Source organism: Eptesicus fuscus, chromosome 25 (genome assembly GCF_027574615.1).
Source record: "Eptesicus fuscus isolate TK198812 chromosome 25, DD_ASM_mEF_20220401, whole genome shotgun sequence".
Taxonomy (NCBI): Eukaryota; Metazoa; Chordata; class Mammalia; order Chiroptera; family Vespertilionidae; genus Eptesicus; species Eptesicus fuscus.
In genome coordinates this window covers 7,716,951-7,734,405 of record NC_072497.1, presented here as the reverse complement: position 1 = coordinate 7,734,405, position 17,455 = coordinate 7,716,951, and the positions used below count along the sequence as shown (strand labels likewise).

The window sequence follows — 17,455 nt, the reverse complement described above, 5'->3', positions numbered from 1 at the left end:
CCAGCCGCCTGCAGGAAAGCCCACAGCTAGTTAAGTGGCCGAGTTGGGTTTGGACCGAGTCACTAGCACCTGCTCCTATAAAAAGGGGCTGTGCTTCCCATAATGGCGATTATAGGGCAGGAAAAATGCAAAGACAATAACAAAAACGCTTTGCACTGACAATAAAAGACATGCCACTCCCTCAACGCCCTGAACACGGCACATATGCTTCCTTATAACACGCACCAACCATCTGCCATTTGAACACCGGACTCCCTGATAACTGGACCAGTGGTCGGCAAACTCATTAGTCAACAGAGCCAAATACCAACAGGACAACGATTGAAATTTCTTTGGAGAGCCAAATTTTTAAAATGTAAACTTCTTCTAACGCCACTTCTTCAAAATAGACTTGCCCAGGCCGTGGTATTTTGTGGAAGAGCCACACTCAAGGGGCCAAAGAGCCGCATGTGGCTCGCAAGCCGCAGTTTGCCGACCACTGACCTGGACCATTCCACTAGCTTCACACCCTGCTAGGTCTAGACTTATTTGTTTATATCTCCGTTGTTTTTCTTTCTTTTTAAAAAAAAAATACATTTTTATTGATTTCAGAGAGGAAGAGAGAGGAGAGAGAGAGAGAAACACCAATGATGAGAATCATGGATCTGCTGCCTCCTGCACGCCCCCTCCTGGAGATCAAGCCCACAATCCGGGCATGTGCCCTGACCGGGAATCGAACCGTGACCTCCTGGTTCCTAGGTCGGCGCTCAACCACTGAGCCATGCCAGCTGGGCTCAGTTGTTTTTTGCATTTAGCTTTTATTGGCCCAGAAAGGACCAGAAGCAGCAGCGGAGGAACATGTGAGGGATGCTAGGGGCCCAGGCCGCATGCCACTGTTAGCAGGTCTCAGAAGCCTTTCTCTTGGGCATCGGAGAGACTCGTCCTCACCAGATTCGCCCCGAGCTCTGGTCTGGACCGACTCACGCCCAGCTCGGCGGGATGACACACACAGGCAGCCCTTCCCGGTTCCCTGGGGCCAGAGAGGAGTCGGAGCTCTGGCTTCGAAGCACTTGCAGAGAGGGTCTTCTCTCTCTTCGAGAAGCCTCCGTGCACGCCGGCGCTCTGTTCTAGGCGCCTGCAGCCATTGCAGCACATCCTGTGTAAGCTGCCGAGGCTCCCTCAGCAGGCACAGTGACATGGCTGGCATCCCTGCACTGCGGTTTCTCACTGGGCGCCATCATCCGCGACGGCCAGGGAGCACATGAGATCCACAGGAGGCATGTCTGCCATTTCAGATCTAAAAAACTGATGGGATTATCAGATGGTGCCCGGCTGGCGTGGCTCAGTGGTTGAGCGTCGACCTATGAACCAGGAGGCCTCGGTTCGATTTCTGGTCAGGGCACATGCCCGGATTGCGGGCAAGATCCCCAGGAGGGGGCGTGCAGGAGGCAGCCGATCCATGATTCTCTCTCATCATGGATGTATCTTCTCTCTCTCCCTCCCCCTTCCTGTAGGTGTTTCTCTCTTTTCCACGTCCAGCACAGAAAAAGAACGGGTCCGGTTCCTGAGTAGAGGAGCTGAGGGTTGAGAAATAAAAGGAAGGAAGGAAGGAAGGAAGGAAGGAAGGAAGGAAGGAAGGAAGGAAGGAAGGAAGGAGAGAGAGAGAGAGAGGAAGGAAGGAAGGAAGGAAGGAAGGAAGGAAGGAAGGAAGGAAGGAAGAAGGAAGGAAGGAAGGAAGGAAGAGAGAGAGAAAGAAAGAAAGAAAAGAAAGAGAAAGAAAGAAAAAAAAAAAAAGAAAGAAAGAAAGAAAGAAAGACGCAGAAATAGAAACAAAGCTGGGAGCCAGTTGGGACGCCATCCTCTCTGATGGAGGGACAGGGACCCAGAGCCAAGGAGGCATGTTTATTTATACCCCTAAATACCAGGGGGTTTCACCAAAAGTTAGGATCAAAGGATCTTATTTGCATTCTTGAGTAGGCCCTGAGCATTCCTGGTGCTTGACTGGATTTACATATCAAAGTGACACCTGGCAAAGGTGAGTCAATGCTGATAACACTCTTGTCTTCTTGGCGAAGCGTGTTCCCAGGGCTCGGCTCTGCCTGTCGCCCTGAGTTCAGCTGACAATAATTAAAGAGATGCCCATGTGCCTTCCCAGGGGGCCCTCTACACTTCCTCTCTCAGATCAATACAAATATATATTTTTTAAAATTATTGGATCGCCACGCAGTCATGCACGTATTGTCTAAGACATAAAACAATGGTATGTCTTAGAGTGAGAAATCTCCACTTCCATCATCATATTGACAGTAGAGTTGTTTTTCAGAGGCCAAATACCTTTTAGGAATGGAAATTCAGAAGGCAAGAGCGAGAAGACCACCTATTAAAAATGCAGATTTTGGCCCTGGCCAGTGTGGATCAGTGGTTTAGCATCAAGCTATGAACCAGGAGGTCATGGTTTGAGTCCCAGTCACGGTGGTGGGCTCCATCCCCAGTAGGAGGCGTGCAGGCAGCCGATCAATGATTCTCATCATTGATGTTCTCTCTCTCTCTCTCTCTCCCCCTTCCTCTCTGAAATCAATACAAATATATATTTTTTAAATGCAGATTTTATTTTTAAAAAGTAACAATTATGACATCATTGACAGTGTCTATCATACAAGACCTGGTTCAGAACCTGTTTAAATGGAGAAATGGAACGTTAACCTCAGAGCAGTGAACATTTTATCAGCCACGTGAGTCCCACGGCTGCTCTAAGTCCCGCTTGTGGTTTTGTAGGGAAGTCACGTTAGCTAGAGCTACCGCATTATTCCACTCTTCCTTGGCTGAAACAGACTAGAAAGAGGCAGGTACCGTGTTGGGACGATTAAAAACAAAACCCTCAAGGACGCTGGGCCGAGGCGGATGAGGCGACGAGGGGGACGAGGCCTGGCGTTAAGAGTTCTGTGTCTGTAGATGTTTCACTTTCTGTAGCGTCTGATGATTGAAAAAGGCTGGGCGTCATTGTCGCCTTGCGGTCGGGCTGTGAGGACCACAGAACAGGAACTGCCCAGCGGCGGAGTTAGAAGGAAAAAGCTTTTTATCGTGGGCTCGCTTACGATTCTAATTCCCGTGTTAGTCAGCTTTAAAGGCGTGGTTGCTGTTCCTCCTTACGGCTCTTTCTCTTCTTCCCTTTATTCTTTTTTTTTTTTTAAATATATTTTTAAATAGATTTCAGAGAGGGAGGAGATACAGAAATATCTATGAGAGAGAATCATGGATCGGCTGCCTCCTGCACGCCCCACACTGGGGACGGAGCCCACACCCCTGGCATGTGCCCTGACTGGGAATCGAACCTGGGACCTCTTGGTTCATGGGATGACCCTCAATCCTTTGAGCTACACCAGCCGGGTTTATCCTTTATTTCCCAGGTCGGAAATGCGGCTTTTCCCAAAGCAGTGGGAAAACCTAGGTGTGTCCTAGGCCTCAGGTTGCTCGGAGCCTGCTGCTAACGTGATTCAGGTTATTTCGTGCTGCTGAGGCCTTAGTGTCCTCCCCTGAAGCCAGGGATGGTGTGAACTGCCTCACTCATGTCTGAAAATCAAATGTGACCATGTCATATGCCACGTGGGCACGCAGCCCCACTTCTAGGGGTTGCCTGGCTGGGTACCTCTTGCCAGGGTCGTGGGGGTAAAAACGGAGTCTTCTAGCCCCAGCCGGTTTGGCTCAGTGGATAGAGTGTCGGCCTGTGGACTGAAGGGTCCCAGGATGGTTCGATTCCGGTCAGGGGCACATGCCCAGGTTGCAGGCTCATCCCCAGTGTGGGGCGTGCAGGAGGCAGCCAATCAGCGGTTCTCTCTCATCATTGATCCCTCTCTCCCTCTCCCTTCCTCTCTGAAATCAATAAAAAAAAATTTTTATTTTTATTTTTTAAGAAAGGAGGCTGCTCTGTCACCATGGACCCTTCAGGGACCTCTGGGAGCAAGCACCAGAGAAGGCAAATCCAAAGCGACTTCAAGTGTGCAAACCGCTCCTGTCCCCTTGCCTGACTTTGAACCACAGCGCGGGGGAACTGCAGTCCCCCAGTCTCGGCCAGACCTCTTGGGCACACCTTCCTTTCCCAAGGAGCCAGCCCCGACTACAGGGCTCCCCTCATCCTTCCCTCTGCGCCCAGCGGGGCGCCCAGAACCCGGCCGCCGCGGCGCTTCTTGCATCAGCTGGAGGGAAGGCGGCGCGCCCTCCGCTCCCGGGCGCTGGAGGCGGCAAGGTGACGCGGCCGCCTCCTCCCTCCGAGGGCGGGGCTGCCTGCGGGGGCCGAGGAAGTGGGGCGGCCCCGGCGGTGCCCCCGCCCCCGCTGCGTCCGGGCGTCGGAGGCGACGGCGGCGCAGGTCCCGCGCACGTGAGGGGCGCACGGAGCCCCCAGTGCCGCCGGGACGCGGCCCCGGATCCCGGACAGGTGAGGGCGGGGCGCGGCTCACCTGGGCGCGCGCGGGCGGGCACCGGGGTCCCTGCCAGCTCCCTCCTGCGGGCGGGCTGCACCTCTCAGCCGAAGTGGGGACGTGGGGACCGGGGAGGGGACTCGGAGGAGCTACCGCCGGGGAGTTGCTGGCTCAGGGCCTGACGGTGCTGAGCGCGGGAGGCGGGAACCCGAGGCGCGGGTGCCGGGAGCGCACGCGGCGGTGGGGACCTGCCCCGCGTTGGGTAGGACACATCGGGTCTCCTGGCGGCTGCGGAGTTGCCACCTCCACCTCCACCTCCACCGTCGGGACACTCTACAGAGGTGAGCCCCTCACTTGGGTGGGATCCGATGCGGTGCCCTCGGGGGGACCCGGAGATTCCACTCTGGTCCCCTCCGCAGACCTTGGCTCAGCGCCACCAAAGCAGAAAGCCTTGCCCTTGTGGGGGTTCCAATGCGTCGTCACATTAGAAAAGAAAAAGAAAAAAAAAAGTGATGGTGGTTAAGTTGAGGAAATTGCTTCAGCAATGAGTTCCCCGGCGCGCTGGCCATTTGTTAGGCAAATAGCGCGCAGGTGGCTTTTAGAAAGGGTCTCGTTTCTCCGTTTCTCCAAAGCGGGTTCGAACCTGCGGGCCAACGCGTGCGCCCAGTGTGAGGGCTTCACCGCGGCCAGATGCCTCCCTGATTGTGCTTGGAGGTGACCTTTGCGGAGGGCACTTCCAGGGGCCAGACCGCTCAGAAGACCTGCCTCAGGGACACCCCGAGTCGCAAACAGGGCCGTGGAGTGTGATTTCCACTCGCATTCATTTCCCACCTGGGTCAGCAGCCTTTCCATTGAACAAATATTTGCTGTGCGTCTGTTGGGGGCCGGGGGAGGGGGGGGACCTCTGAGCCAGCCAGCGGGTGTGCGCAGGTGTTGACACAAAGGGGAGGGTCAGGGCACTCCTTCCGCGCAGGTGGAGGTTTGGAGAGACCAAGAATGGACTCATTGAGCGTTTGCTTCTTCGACTTTGCAAGAATCGACGGTCATGAGCATTGAAAGGCAAGGAGAAGGAACAGCTAAGAAGGTCATCGGCCTGGCCTGGCATCCAAAGTGACAGGGAGGATCCAAACCATCCTTAAATAAGGTTTTAAGCATCTACCCTTTGTCCAGGGCCCGCACTAGGCCCTTTATCCCGATGCATGAAATATGCAAGGTAGATATTATTACTCCCCCTGTACGGAAGGGAAACTGAGGCAGGGAAGAGGCTGGCACTTTGTTCCGGGTAACTGGTAGACCTGGGCATTGAATGTGGGTATTTCTGACAGGGACCCATGCGTGCTCTCTATGCCATGCTGCTGGGAGATGGCACATCTGGAAGATTGCATGGCAGTGAGGATTTAAATTTACCTTTGCCAACTGTCGACATGCTGGGAGTTGAAATAATAACTTCATGAATATAATGAGCACTTTTTTTTTATTCTACTCCTGAGGTTGAACCATGAGCAGTCCGGGGCAAGAAGAACAGCTATTTTTAATAATAAGATGTATTCTGTGTCTTCCTTCACATATTTTTAAGGCCCTAATATATCCAAGCAGGGGAAACTATGTATTCCTTGTGTATCACGCATTGAAGTCACAGCGGATTTTCATATTATTCATGTGCTTGATCTAATGCAGCCTGATTTATATCATATCTATAAATTTGCAATCTGTAGATACTATATGTAAATCAACTTGATTTTACATCATATATATTTATATATAACTTACATAAACTTATACAAGTTATAAGTTTATATAAGTTATATGAATCAGCTTGACTTTACATAATTCAGCTTGATTTCTTCCATAGTTTCCAGGTGAATAGAGAATGGTGTTGTCCCCTAGAAAGGACATTATGTTTATGTAAAAATCTAGAATCAGATATTGATAACGATAGCTAATATTTATATGAAAAGATGTAGCCATTTTTCCTGAAATCTATCTCTGGAAAGCTAGACTGCTAAACTTATTTGCAAAGAAATCCTAAAATCCCTAATTTAGTCTGTGAGTCCCGGATCTGTAACAACTGACAATTTCTTTACGTGTGTGTACACCCCAAAAGTGATTTTCCAATTAGAATGACTGTATTGTGTGGGATGAATATGAAAATAGTGCTTAGCATTTTAATTAATATCTCCTGACACGGAAGGACACTTGCTTTCTTAAACCCTTCCTTATAATCATTGCTGATTGCACACAAAAATTGAGGGATTTTATTTTTATTTATTTATTTTTTAAAATATATTTTATTGATTTTTTACAGAGAGGAAGGGAGAGGGATAGAAAGCTAGAAACATTGATGAGAGAGTAACATCGACCAGCTGCCTCCTGCACACCCCCTACCGGGGATGTGCCCGCAACCAAGGTACATGCCTTTGACCGGAATCGAACCTGGGACCTTTCAGTCCACAGGCCGAAGCTCTATCCACTGAGCCAAACCGGTTTTGGCGAGGGATTTTATATTTAAACTAGAGGCCCAATGCACAAAATTTTTACAAGGGCCTTGGCCAATGGTTCTGCTGTTTGGTCTAATTAGCATATTAGCTCTTTATTATATAGGATTAGCAGCAGGAGTTGAAGAAAGTGGTTTTTGTCAAAGCAAATTTTTATGCCTGTGTTGGGAGGATCAAACAGGCTGTTCTGCCTGGATCTTGCTTTTGACCGTGACCTTGATAACACACCTTGAATCTCATTTAGAAGCATTCGAAATCCTGCCTGGAAGGTGTTTGGGTCCTAAAGGTGTGATTGGGTCCTAGTTGGTTTGGCTCGGTGGATACAGTGTCAGCCTTCGGAATGAAGGGTCCTGGGTTCCATTCCGGTCGGGGGCACATGCCTGGGTTGTGGGCTCGATCCCCAGTGTGGGGCGCGTGCAGGAGGCAGCCGATCCATGATTCTCTGTCATTATTGATATTTCTCTCTCTCTCTCCCTCTCCCTTCCTCTCTGAAATCAATTAAAAATCTATATAGTAGGAAAAAAAAAAAAGGTGTGGTTGGCTTGGTTAAGATGCTGTCATTGGAGGGCAGGGTGAGTGACGAACTGGAGAAAACCTGACATGCCACAGAGGAGGAGTGTGAACTGGGGTGGGCCCAGATTTTGTGAGCCCTAAATGGTAGACACCTGAAACGAATCCGAAATAACCTTGAATGGAAACTGTAATGGAAGAAAAAACATGTGTTTAAGGTGAACACATTTGCCATCCTCTCTTGAGAAAAACACTACAAAGTTAGTGATGACCGGGAATCCGTCTTTAGAAAGAGAAAGAGAGATGACAGTTCGCTGGAGGGCTCCGGCTCTGAGGTCTTTGTGGGCCATTTACCAGAAATGCTTACCCAGAAGGGCTTCCTGATTGCAGCCGAGCTTCCCCTGCCCCCAGGGCACTCGGCAGGAGGGGGTGGGGATGGGCGCAGCCTGTGCCTGGGAGAAGCCTGAAGCCACAGCTCCATCCCCTTGCAAGAGTGACAGGTACCTGGAGGCAGAGGACTCAGGGCCCATTGCTCATGGAGGGGACTGCTAGCTGGGGCGGAGGGACCAGGGGCCCTGGGCTCATGGGGGCCTGGGGCACTTCCTGTCCAGCCAACAGTTCTGAGGGGGGGCCCCCAGGCTGGTCTCCAGGTGGCTGGTTCTCTAGGGGGGCCTGGGGCTCCCCGTCACCATTTGTTGAGGGTTCTCTGTGTCCTGGGCACTGAGTCAGACGAGTCCCCATTGCCAGGGGGATCCTGGTCTCACGGAGCTGCTTTATTTTATTTTATTTTATTTTATTTTATTTTATTATTTATTTTTATTTGTATTGATTTCAGAGAGGGAAGGAGAGGGAGAGAGAAAAACATCCATGATGAGAGAGAATCATGGATTGGCTGCCTCCTGCACGCCCCCTCCTGGGGATGGAGCCCACAACATGGGTATGTGCCCTGAATGGGAATGGAACCGTGACCTCCAGGTTCATAGCTCGAGGCTCAACCACTGAGCCACGCCGGCCGGGCTCATAGAGCTGGTTTCCCTGAGCACCGTCCAGTGTTCGGAGAGCCCCCGGGTGTTCGGAGGGTCCCCGGGTGTGTGAAGGGCCCTGGGCGTTCGGGCCACCCCCACACCCCCCACGGATGCAGTAAGGCCCTCAGTGTTTCTCAATGTGCCTTCCAAACCCCAGCACCCACACACCTGAGGTTACCCGGTTGGAAATGTATGTCCCCGGCCCCACCCCAGCCCCAGGTCGGAAGCTCCCCGTGTGGGCAACCTGCGTTCTCCCAGAGGCCTTCCTTCCAGATGCTTCTGGAGCTAATGACTGGGAACCGCAGCCCCTCCCCCTGTGGAGAGGGAAGGGAGGGAAGAGATGAATACGGGGCTAATCTGTCCTGATGGTGATGGAGTTATCATTTACATTCCTGTCGCTGACATATTGGGCTTGGCCAATATGTGCTAAGGATTATTAGCTCTTTTCCTCGTTAACACAATCCTACCAGGCAGGGCTCTGATCACCTCCAATTCAGTGTGGAGAAACTGAGGCACAGAGACCGTCAGGGGCGTGCCCCAGGTGCCAGGGCTGTAAGGATGCGGATGCAGGCCGGCTGGGCCCTCCCCGGGTGTGGGTATTTCGGGCCAGGTCTGGAAGGCAGGCCTGAGGCTGATGGGAATGGCGGTCCTGAGCTGGCATAGTCGCTTGCTCACCTCTTGGGGTTCTCACGCTTTTCTTTAGGGGCGCACTGCCAGGACATCGGAGGGGAAGGGCGTTAGGTCATTTCCTCCTACTGCAAATTTTTAAAGTTTCACAAGCGAGCGGACACGATTGCGTATAGCGGGTTGCACAACAGTGAGTTGCTCTCCCTGCGTGACCGTGGGCTCCCCGGGGTTCCCCAGTGGGTGGCAGTGGACGATGGCCTTGTTTCAGATGCTGGGTTTCCCCCTAAAGGCCAACCCCCTGCCCAGGCCACAGGGGACTTGAAGGTGAAGGTGTGTGTGTTTTTATTTTTATTTATTTATTTTTAAAATATATTTTATTGACCCTTTACAGAGAGGAAGGGAGAGGGATAGAGAGTGAGAAACATCGAAGAGAGAGAAACATCGATCAGCTGCCTCCTGCACACTCCCCTACTGGGGATGTGCCCGCAACCAAGGCACGTGCCCTTGACCGAAATCGAACCCGGGACCCTTCAGTCCGCAGGTTGACACTCTATCCACTGAGCCAAACAGGCCAGGGCAGGTGTGTGTGTTTTTAAAGTATTTTAAAACATTTCTTATTTTTACTGATTTCAGAGAGAAAGGGAGAGGGAGAGAGAGAAAAAAACATCAGTGATGAGAGAGAATCATTGATCGGCTGCCTCCTGCACGCCCCTCACTGGGGATCGAGCCCGCAACCCGGGCATGTGGCCCTTGACCAGAATTGAACCTGGGATCCTTCAGTCCACAGGCCGGTGCTCTATCCACTGAGCAACACCAGCTAGGGCAGTGATGGTGTGTTTTGAAAGAACCTAGAAGAACTGTGTCTTGCATTTTCAGTAATTTTTTTTTTTTTTTCTGAAAGAAATAATTATCACCCCCAAGTCTGTACATTTATCACAGAGTAGCCCCATCATGTCAGGCAGCCTGAGTAAGAGGATTCAGCTGTGGCTACGAGCATATAGGTGAGTGTGTAGAGAGATGGCTTGCCTTTGGGGGTGAAACTCAGGTGACCGTGTCTTCTACTTCAGTTGACAAATGTGTAGGCAAACATTAATTTGAGCTTATGGCCGGAGGCAGAGTTTAATGCTGAGAGTACCAGCTGTCTCGTCCATGCAGGCATTCATTCATGGGTCATTGGTTGCTGGCCTCGCTGTGCCAAGTGTTAACTATTAGACACCGGAGCAAATACAGTGGTAACCAGATGGACTTGATCCCTTGACAGGGCATCACTTGCTGGGCAATGATTTGGGTGACTGGGTCAGATGCTCTGATTCTGGCAGTGCGTCGGCGGGAGAGGAGATAAGAAGTTACCATAGCCCAGCCGTGGTGGCTCAGTGATTGAGCATCGAACTGTGAACCAGGAGGTCACGGTTGGATTCCCGGTCGGGGCACATGCCTGGGTTGCAGGCTCCATCCCCAGTAGGGGACGTGCAGGAGGCAGCCGATCACTGATTCTCTGTCATCATTGATGTTTCTGTCTCTCTCTCTTTTTCCCCTCCTCTCTGAAATCAATAATATATATATATATATATACTAGAGGCCCAGTGCATGAAATTCATGCACTCTGGGGCGAGGCGGGGGGTCCCCCTCACAGCCCAGATTGAGAGAGAGCACAGGCCAGGCCAAGGGACCCCACTGGTACACAATCGGGGTCAGGGAGGGACATGGGAGATTGGCCAGCCAGGGAGGGACCACAAGAGGGCTCCAGGGCGTGTCTGGCCCATCTCACTCAGTCCTGATAGGCCCGACCCCAGCAGCAAGCTAACCTACCGGTCCGAGCATCTGCCTCCTGGTGGTCAGTGCACGTCATAGCGAGCGGTTGAGTGGCCTTAGCATATCATTAGCATATTACGCTTTGATTGGTTGAACAGCCGACCAGATGACCGGACACTTAGCATATTAGGCTTTTATTATATAGGATATATATTTTTTAAAGGAGTTTTAGTTTAGGAGCAAGTTACAGTGCTCGGCTGAAGGCAGCAGGAAGCAGAGGGGTGGGAGGGTTTGGGAGATGCCAGGTGACCAGGTGGAGGTGGGTGAGGAGAGAGAGGGACCGCTGGGGATAAGGTGTGCCTTGGGCCCCTGGGTTGGTGCCAGTAACAACGCAGGCCTAGAGGAGGCTGTTTTTAGAGAAGAAGAACGCGTCTTGTGGACACTGTAGGTTTGAAACGGCTGGATGACCCCACGGGAGAGGTGGTGGGTGGACAGCTGGCTGGGCTAAGGCTCTGCAGCCCAGGAAAGGGGTTGGCCATACAGAGATCCGAGGGAACTGGTCTTGGGGTGGTCCTTGGATAATGGACTATCAACCGGTTGAATAATACAGCTGGCATGGCAACGGAATGAAGCAATGGATTGAATAATATCCACGATTGAATGTTGCGGACTCTCAAGGAGAGGGGGTAGGTGAGAAGCAGGCCACCAGGGACGTGTGGACGATGCTCCCGGCCAGGCGGCGGAGGGACAAGGGAAAGGGGGACGAGGGGAAGGGGGAAGTGGGTGGAGAGGAATCGCCACTCCCTCTGGCCTGTGGTGCCTTTGAGAGCCCAGCTGGGGTGTGGGAGGCCGCCCTCAACCTGCAGAAGCCAACACCACAGGCCTGGGCAGGGCCCTGGCCAGGGGCTTGTTGAAAGCTGGTTTTCAGAATTGTTGACATTTTTGATTGATTGATTGATTTGAGAGAGAGAGAGAGAGGAGAGGGGGAGAGAGAGACTTCTTGTCCCACTTAAGGATGCGTTCATTGGTTGCTTCTTTTTTTAAAATTCCTTTTTTTATTGTTTAAAGTATTATATATGTCTCCTTTTTTCCCCATCGACCCCTCCCCGGCCACTCCCACCCCCCAGGACAAGCCCCCAGCACCCCAGTGTCCGTGTCCATTGGTTATGCTCATATGCATGCATACATGTCCTTTGGTTGATTTCTCATTGGCTGCTTCTTGTATGTATGTGGCCCAACTGGGGATTGAACTCACAACCTTGGTGCGTGGGGACGATGCTCTAACCAATTGAGCTACCTTTTCAGAATCTGAGCCCATATCATTGTCACAAGGTCAAATGCTTGCTATCCATCATCTTCATTTTTTTGTCTTTTATTAGAAACACTCACTTGTCATTTATGTTCATCGTAAATTAATCCTATTCTTTTATATACACTGAGTGGCCAGATTATTATGATCTCAAAGATTATTATAATCTGGCCACTCAGTGTGTGTGTGTGTGTGTGTGTGTGTGTGTGTGTGTGTGTGTATTAGAGGCCCGGTGTATGAATTCGTGCATGGGTGGGGTCCGGCCAGCCTGGCCAAGGGGAGGGGACATGGGCGGTTGGCCGGCCTGCCTGCTGGTCGAACTCCTGGTCGAGGGGACAATTTGCATATTAGCCTTTTATTATATAGGAGGATATACATTGGCCAGATTATTATGCGTTCAGAGATCATCATCATCTGGCCACTCAGTGTATAATTGATGGGTGGTTGTTTTGGAGGAACTTGGAAAGTTTAGGATAGCCTGTTTCCACTCTGTCTATTGAAAGGCAGCTAATAAACAGGAGTATTCATGAGAATACTCATCTGAAAACTGATCAGGAAAATTAAAAAGAAAGGATTCAACCTATTTGTGTGGCCGTGACCATGTTCGGGTCCAACCGGCAACCAAGGTGACAGTGCATAAAACAGAAAAGCAAACAAAAAACCCCAAACCAAACCAGAAACAAAGAAAAATAATTCTTGTGTAATTCTTCTTCTTCTTTTGGTGGTGGTTGGGGAACTATTTTTAGCATTATGAAAGATGTGGGGTTGAGCCTATGCACTTAGGTAATAGATGGGGAAAGAACATCATTACTTGAATGACAACAGCCAACAATGTTGTTATACTAGAGGCCCGGTGCACGAAATTTGTGCATGGGCAGGGTCCCTAGGCCTGGCTGGCGATCAGAGCCGATCGAGGCCTTCCGGCTGCTGGCCGGCCGGGGCCTTCCTTTGTTCCTCCCCGCCCCCTCGGTCAGTGCACGTCATAGCAAGCGATAGAACTCTCGGTCTCCCAGTCAAACTCCTGCAGGGACACTTTGCATATTAGCCTTTTATATACACTGAGTGGCCAGATTATTATGATCTCTGAACGCATAATAATCTGGCCACTCAGTGTATATCCTATATAATAAAAGGCTAATATGTAAGTTGTCCCCTCGACCAGGAGTTCCACCAGCAGGCAGGTTGGCTAACCGCCCATGTCCCCTCCCCCTGGCCAGGCTGGCCGGACCCCACCCATGCACGAATTCATGCACCGGGCCTCTAATACACACACACACACACACAGTGGCCAGATTATTATGCGTGCAGAGATCATAATAATTTGGCCACTCAGTGTATATAGAAGTGTTGTGCCCAATGTAAAATATTTTATATCTACCAAATTCACCCTAGCCAGTTTGGCTCAGTGGATCGAGCCTTGGACCCCAGACTGAAGGGTCCTGGGTTTGATTCCGGTCAAGGGCACGTACCTCGGTTGCAGGCTCGATCCCGGGCTCCTGTGGGAGGCAACCAGTTGATGTGTCTCTCTCACATCGATCTTTCTTTCTCTCTCTCTCTCTCCCTCCCTTTCACTCTCTAAAAATCAATGGAAAAATATCCTCAGGTGAAGATTAAAAAAAAAAAAAATTAGCTTTGTAGTCTGGAAATGACTTTTGGGGTCAGCTCTTCAACCTCCTGCTGTCCCCCCTGGAACCAGTTGGAGCCCAGAGGTGCCGAAGGCCCGCTTACCCTCCCACGTGGTCAGTTGGTGACACAGTCTGTGCAGTAAAACGCATCTGCAAGTCCTGGCCTACAGGGACATGTTTTTCTGGAATCTTCTTGGCTGTTGCTGGGACATAGAAGTCTCTCGATCGCTGGAGCCGTTACCTCCCCCCACCCTCCCCTCCGGGTTCCTCCTTCCCTTCCCTGCTGTGCTGTGTGCACTTTCTCCGACATAGTTGAGTGTGTGGAACTTTGCAGGAGGCCTCCGTGGAAATTGCCTTCAGCGGGTAGGCCTGTCCAAACAGGTAGGCTTCCGCTGGCATTTCCTTTATTCTCTTAAATCTCCTGAGCTGGCGGGGAGACTTGCAGGGTGAGCCAAGAATAAGAGCCGGGCCCTGTGCTAATATTGAACCAGGAGACGGGGCAGAACCGAGTCAGTCCATGATGAATTCTTTTTTTTTTTTTTTTGATAATTCAACCACACATCTTCATTGTTTGCTTTTCCCAGCTTCCCATTGAAACCTTTGCTCAATGTTATAAGCGAAATGTCCCTTCCTTTTTCTGAATCTTCGGGCACAAAGCTACTTTCAAAAAAATTTAAATTCTTTATCATTTAAAGTATTACATGAGTCTCCTTTTTCCTCCATTCCCCCCCCCCCCCCCCCGCCGCTCCCACCCCCCAATGATGAATTGTTTTTAAATATCGTGAACTATTTATGTGACATTAAAAAAAAAAAGTGTGAACACATAGGTGTGGCCCGGATTGGTGTTCAGTTATTTATTAACTGTTTCCTCCCCAGCCTCCAGCCTGGGTCAGTGTCTAGCTTTATCACCCTGAGCTCAGAATCCCAGATCACTAAGTCATTCCTGGTTCTCTCAGGAACCTGCTAGGTCAGCTCATCCCCATTGCATGGAAAGGAACACTGAGGCTCAGAGGAAGCGGAGTCGCTGGTACGGGGGTCACCCCGCTGAATTTTACCTTTCCCCCCTTACTGTTTCATTCCAAGCCGCGGAACATCTCATCTTAACCATCCTACTCTGTCCAGGTTCCCAGTGAAGGTGTTGAGACCTAAGACTAGACGGTCCCCGAGATCCGTTCCAACCGAAATTCCAGGAAAGTCCTCGAATCCTGGGGTTCCAGCCGCTCCTCTGTGCGTCCCAGGGTTGAAACCCTTCCTTTTGGCCTTAATGAGCTAGAAGGTGTGCTTGCCTATCTTAACAGAACCTAATGATTCTTCCTATTTAAAAACTTTATTGGGCAGTGTTTTAGCTCATTGGGGAGATTTGTTCGGATGGTATTGATCTCTCCCGAGTCTCTCCCTAGCTGGTCTGCATGGCATGAGAGACGGTAGAAAACTGGGGAAGGTTCATTTGGGCATTATCTCCGGAAGCCCAGAGTCCATACTCACAATGAGAGTGCCACGCTTCCCACTGAGCCTCCCGATCCTTGGCAGTAAGGGCTCTGCAGGCAGCTGCCCGAATGGAGCTGAGCTGGCCATCAGAAACCTAGTTTCATCCAAGAATATCTTGGATGGGATTTTTCCTTCCTGCTGGAGGAAAACATACTCTTAACAGAAAATACCACTGCACACATTACCTTGATTTTTATGGCTATGTATTACAGAAACACATGGTGTCAGTATAAAAGGGAACAGAAATAAAACATTTAGGAAAAAAATCCAATATTCTCTGCCTTGAAAAAACGACCATGAAAAGTATTTCCAGCCCGGCCGGCGTGGCTCAGTGGTTGAGCATCTTCGACCTATGAACCAGGAGGTCACGGTTCGATTCCCAGTCAGGGCACAGGCTCGATTCCCGGTGTGGGACTTGCAGGAGGCAGCCAATCAATGACTCTGTCTCATCGTTGATGTTTCTCTTTCTCTCCCTCTCTCTCTCTCCCTCCCTCCCTCTGAAATCAATAAAAATATATTTTAAAAAAGACTTTCCATGTTCCTTATATTCTAGTCCATACTGACACATAACTTCATAGACTTTAAGCATAGTGTAGGTGCCATTTTATAGTTTGTGTGTTTTTTATTTACAATCCTATCTAATGAAGAGGGAATATGCTAATTGACTGCCCTGCTCTCAAAGATGGTGGCACCCACAGCCAATAAGGAAGGAATATGCTAATTGACTGCCCTGCCCTCAAAGATGGTGGCGCCCAGTCCCCTCAGCCCCACTGGGGCGGCAGGCGGGTCCGGCTGCTCCGTGTACCTGCCTCTGGAGTCCCCCAGTCCCCTCAGCCCCCCAGCCACCCAGGGCCGCCCAAGGCTCAGGTAACCAGGGCCGGCTGAGGCTTGCGCTGCCGGCAGTGGCAGCAGCAGAGGTGTGATGGGGTGTCACCTTCCCCTGATTGCTGGGTCGCCTCCCGCCCCTGAGGATCTCCCCGACTGTGAGAGGGGGCAGGCCAGGCTGAGGGACCTCCCCCTCCAGTGCATGAATTTTCATGCACCAGGCCTCTAGTTATATCATAAATCATTTTCCAGGTCACTATCCAGCATCAGAGACTTAAATTTTAATGGCGGCAATAATGGGGATTAGTGGTTCAGATTTCCTTTTATGATGTGTGCGTATCTATATTTCCCTTTATGATGTGTGCGTCTATCTCTACACATATATCACTGAATAGTGAGCATTCTGTCTTAAATCTCCTAGCCTCGGCGTGCATTTGTAGTTTGCATGAACCCAGTTGTCACCTGTGCAAACTGCAAGACATTCTGTTCCTCACCTGGAATAATTTCATATTTCACCCCGTCAGCTTGTACTGGGAGTTAGCACCGGAGCCATTGGGCTGTGTATTTTTGTATGGATTTTCTCTAAAATACTCTAAATCTGAAAACACATGAAGGCAGACCACTGGGCTCTCGGGAGAGCTAACACCATGCAATAACCTTCACAAGAAATGTGTCAAAGTGAATTGGTACCTGCCTATGGAGACGAGAGCTGTGCGTGTCCCCTCTTATTAGCTCGGTGAGGGTCTCTGTATTAAGTGACATGAGCTGTGCAAGGAGAAATCGCTCAGGGAACCGTCACAGAATTAAGAGAAAAGTGGCCTGGAATAATACATTTTGGCTTTTAGGCTTATTTATAGAATTCAGCATGAAGGGGCTAAGACAGCAAAATGGACAGCACAGCCCCACAATTTCAGCACAAAAACGATCTGTTCTGGGGAACAAACGCCACCCCCCTTGTATCATTCAGTGTGAATCGGTGTCAATTACGTATAGAGTGAGAAGCAGTGGGAAATGTCCCCGCGGTCAAGTTCTAGCAAGGATCTGATCCAAATGAGAAGCCGTCCATTGATATTTATATAAGGGCATCAAAAGCATGGCTTTGGGAAATGATTTGAAAATAGTGGCCCTTGGGGGACTTTGGTTTGATTGACAGACATGGGTGCACACATACCTCTGTGAGTCCCTGCTTTCACTTTTTTGGGGGGTGTATACCCAGAAGTGGAATTGCTGAAACATAGGGTAATTCTATGTTTAATTTTTTGGAGGAACCATTATACTGTTTTCCATAGTGACTGCACCATTTTACATTTCCACTCCACCAACACTGCACAAGGATTCCAAAGCACCAACACTTTAAAAAAAAAAAAAAAAAAAAAAAAAAATATATATATATATATATATATAT

The 17,455-nt window shown here is 50.2% G+C and overlaps 1 protein-coding gene across 3 annotated transcripts in view; it reads left to right on the top strand.

Moving 5' to 3' along the window:
• Positions 1-4,291: 4,291 nt before the first annotated feature.
• MCTP2 (multiple C2 and transmembrane domain containing 2) overlaps positions 4,292-17,455 on the top strand; it is a 146,287-nt gene continuing 133,123 nt past the window's right edge. For all 3 annotated transcript variants that reach the window (XM_054713240.1, XM_054713242.1, XM_054713241.1), the window contains exon 1: positions 4,292-4,411. The gene's annotated coding sequence lies outside the window, so the exon portion shown is untranslated. The remainder of the gene's footprint in view (positions 4,412-17,455) is intronic.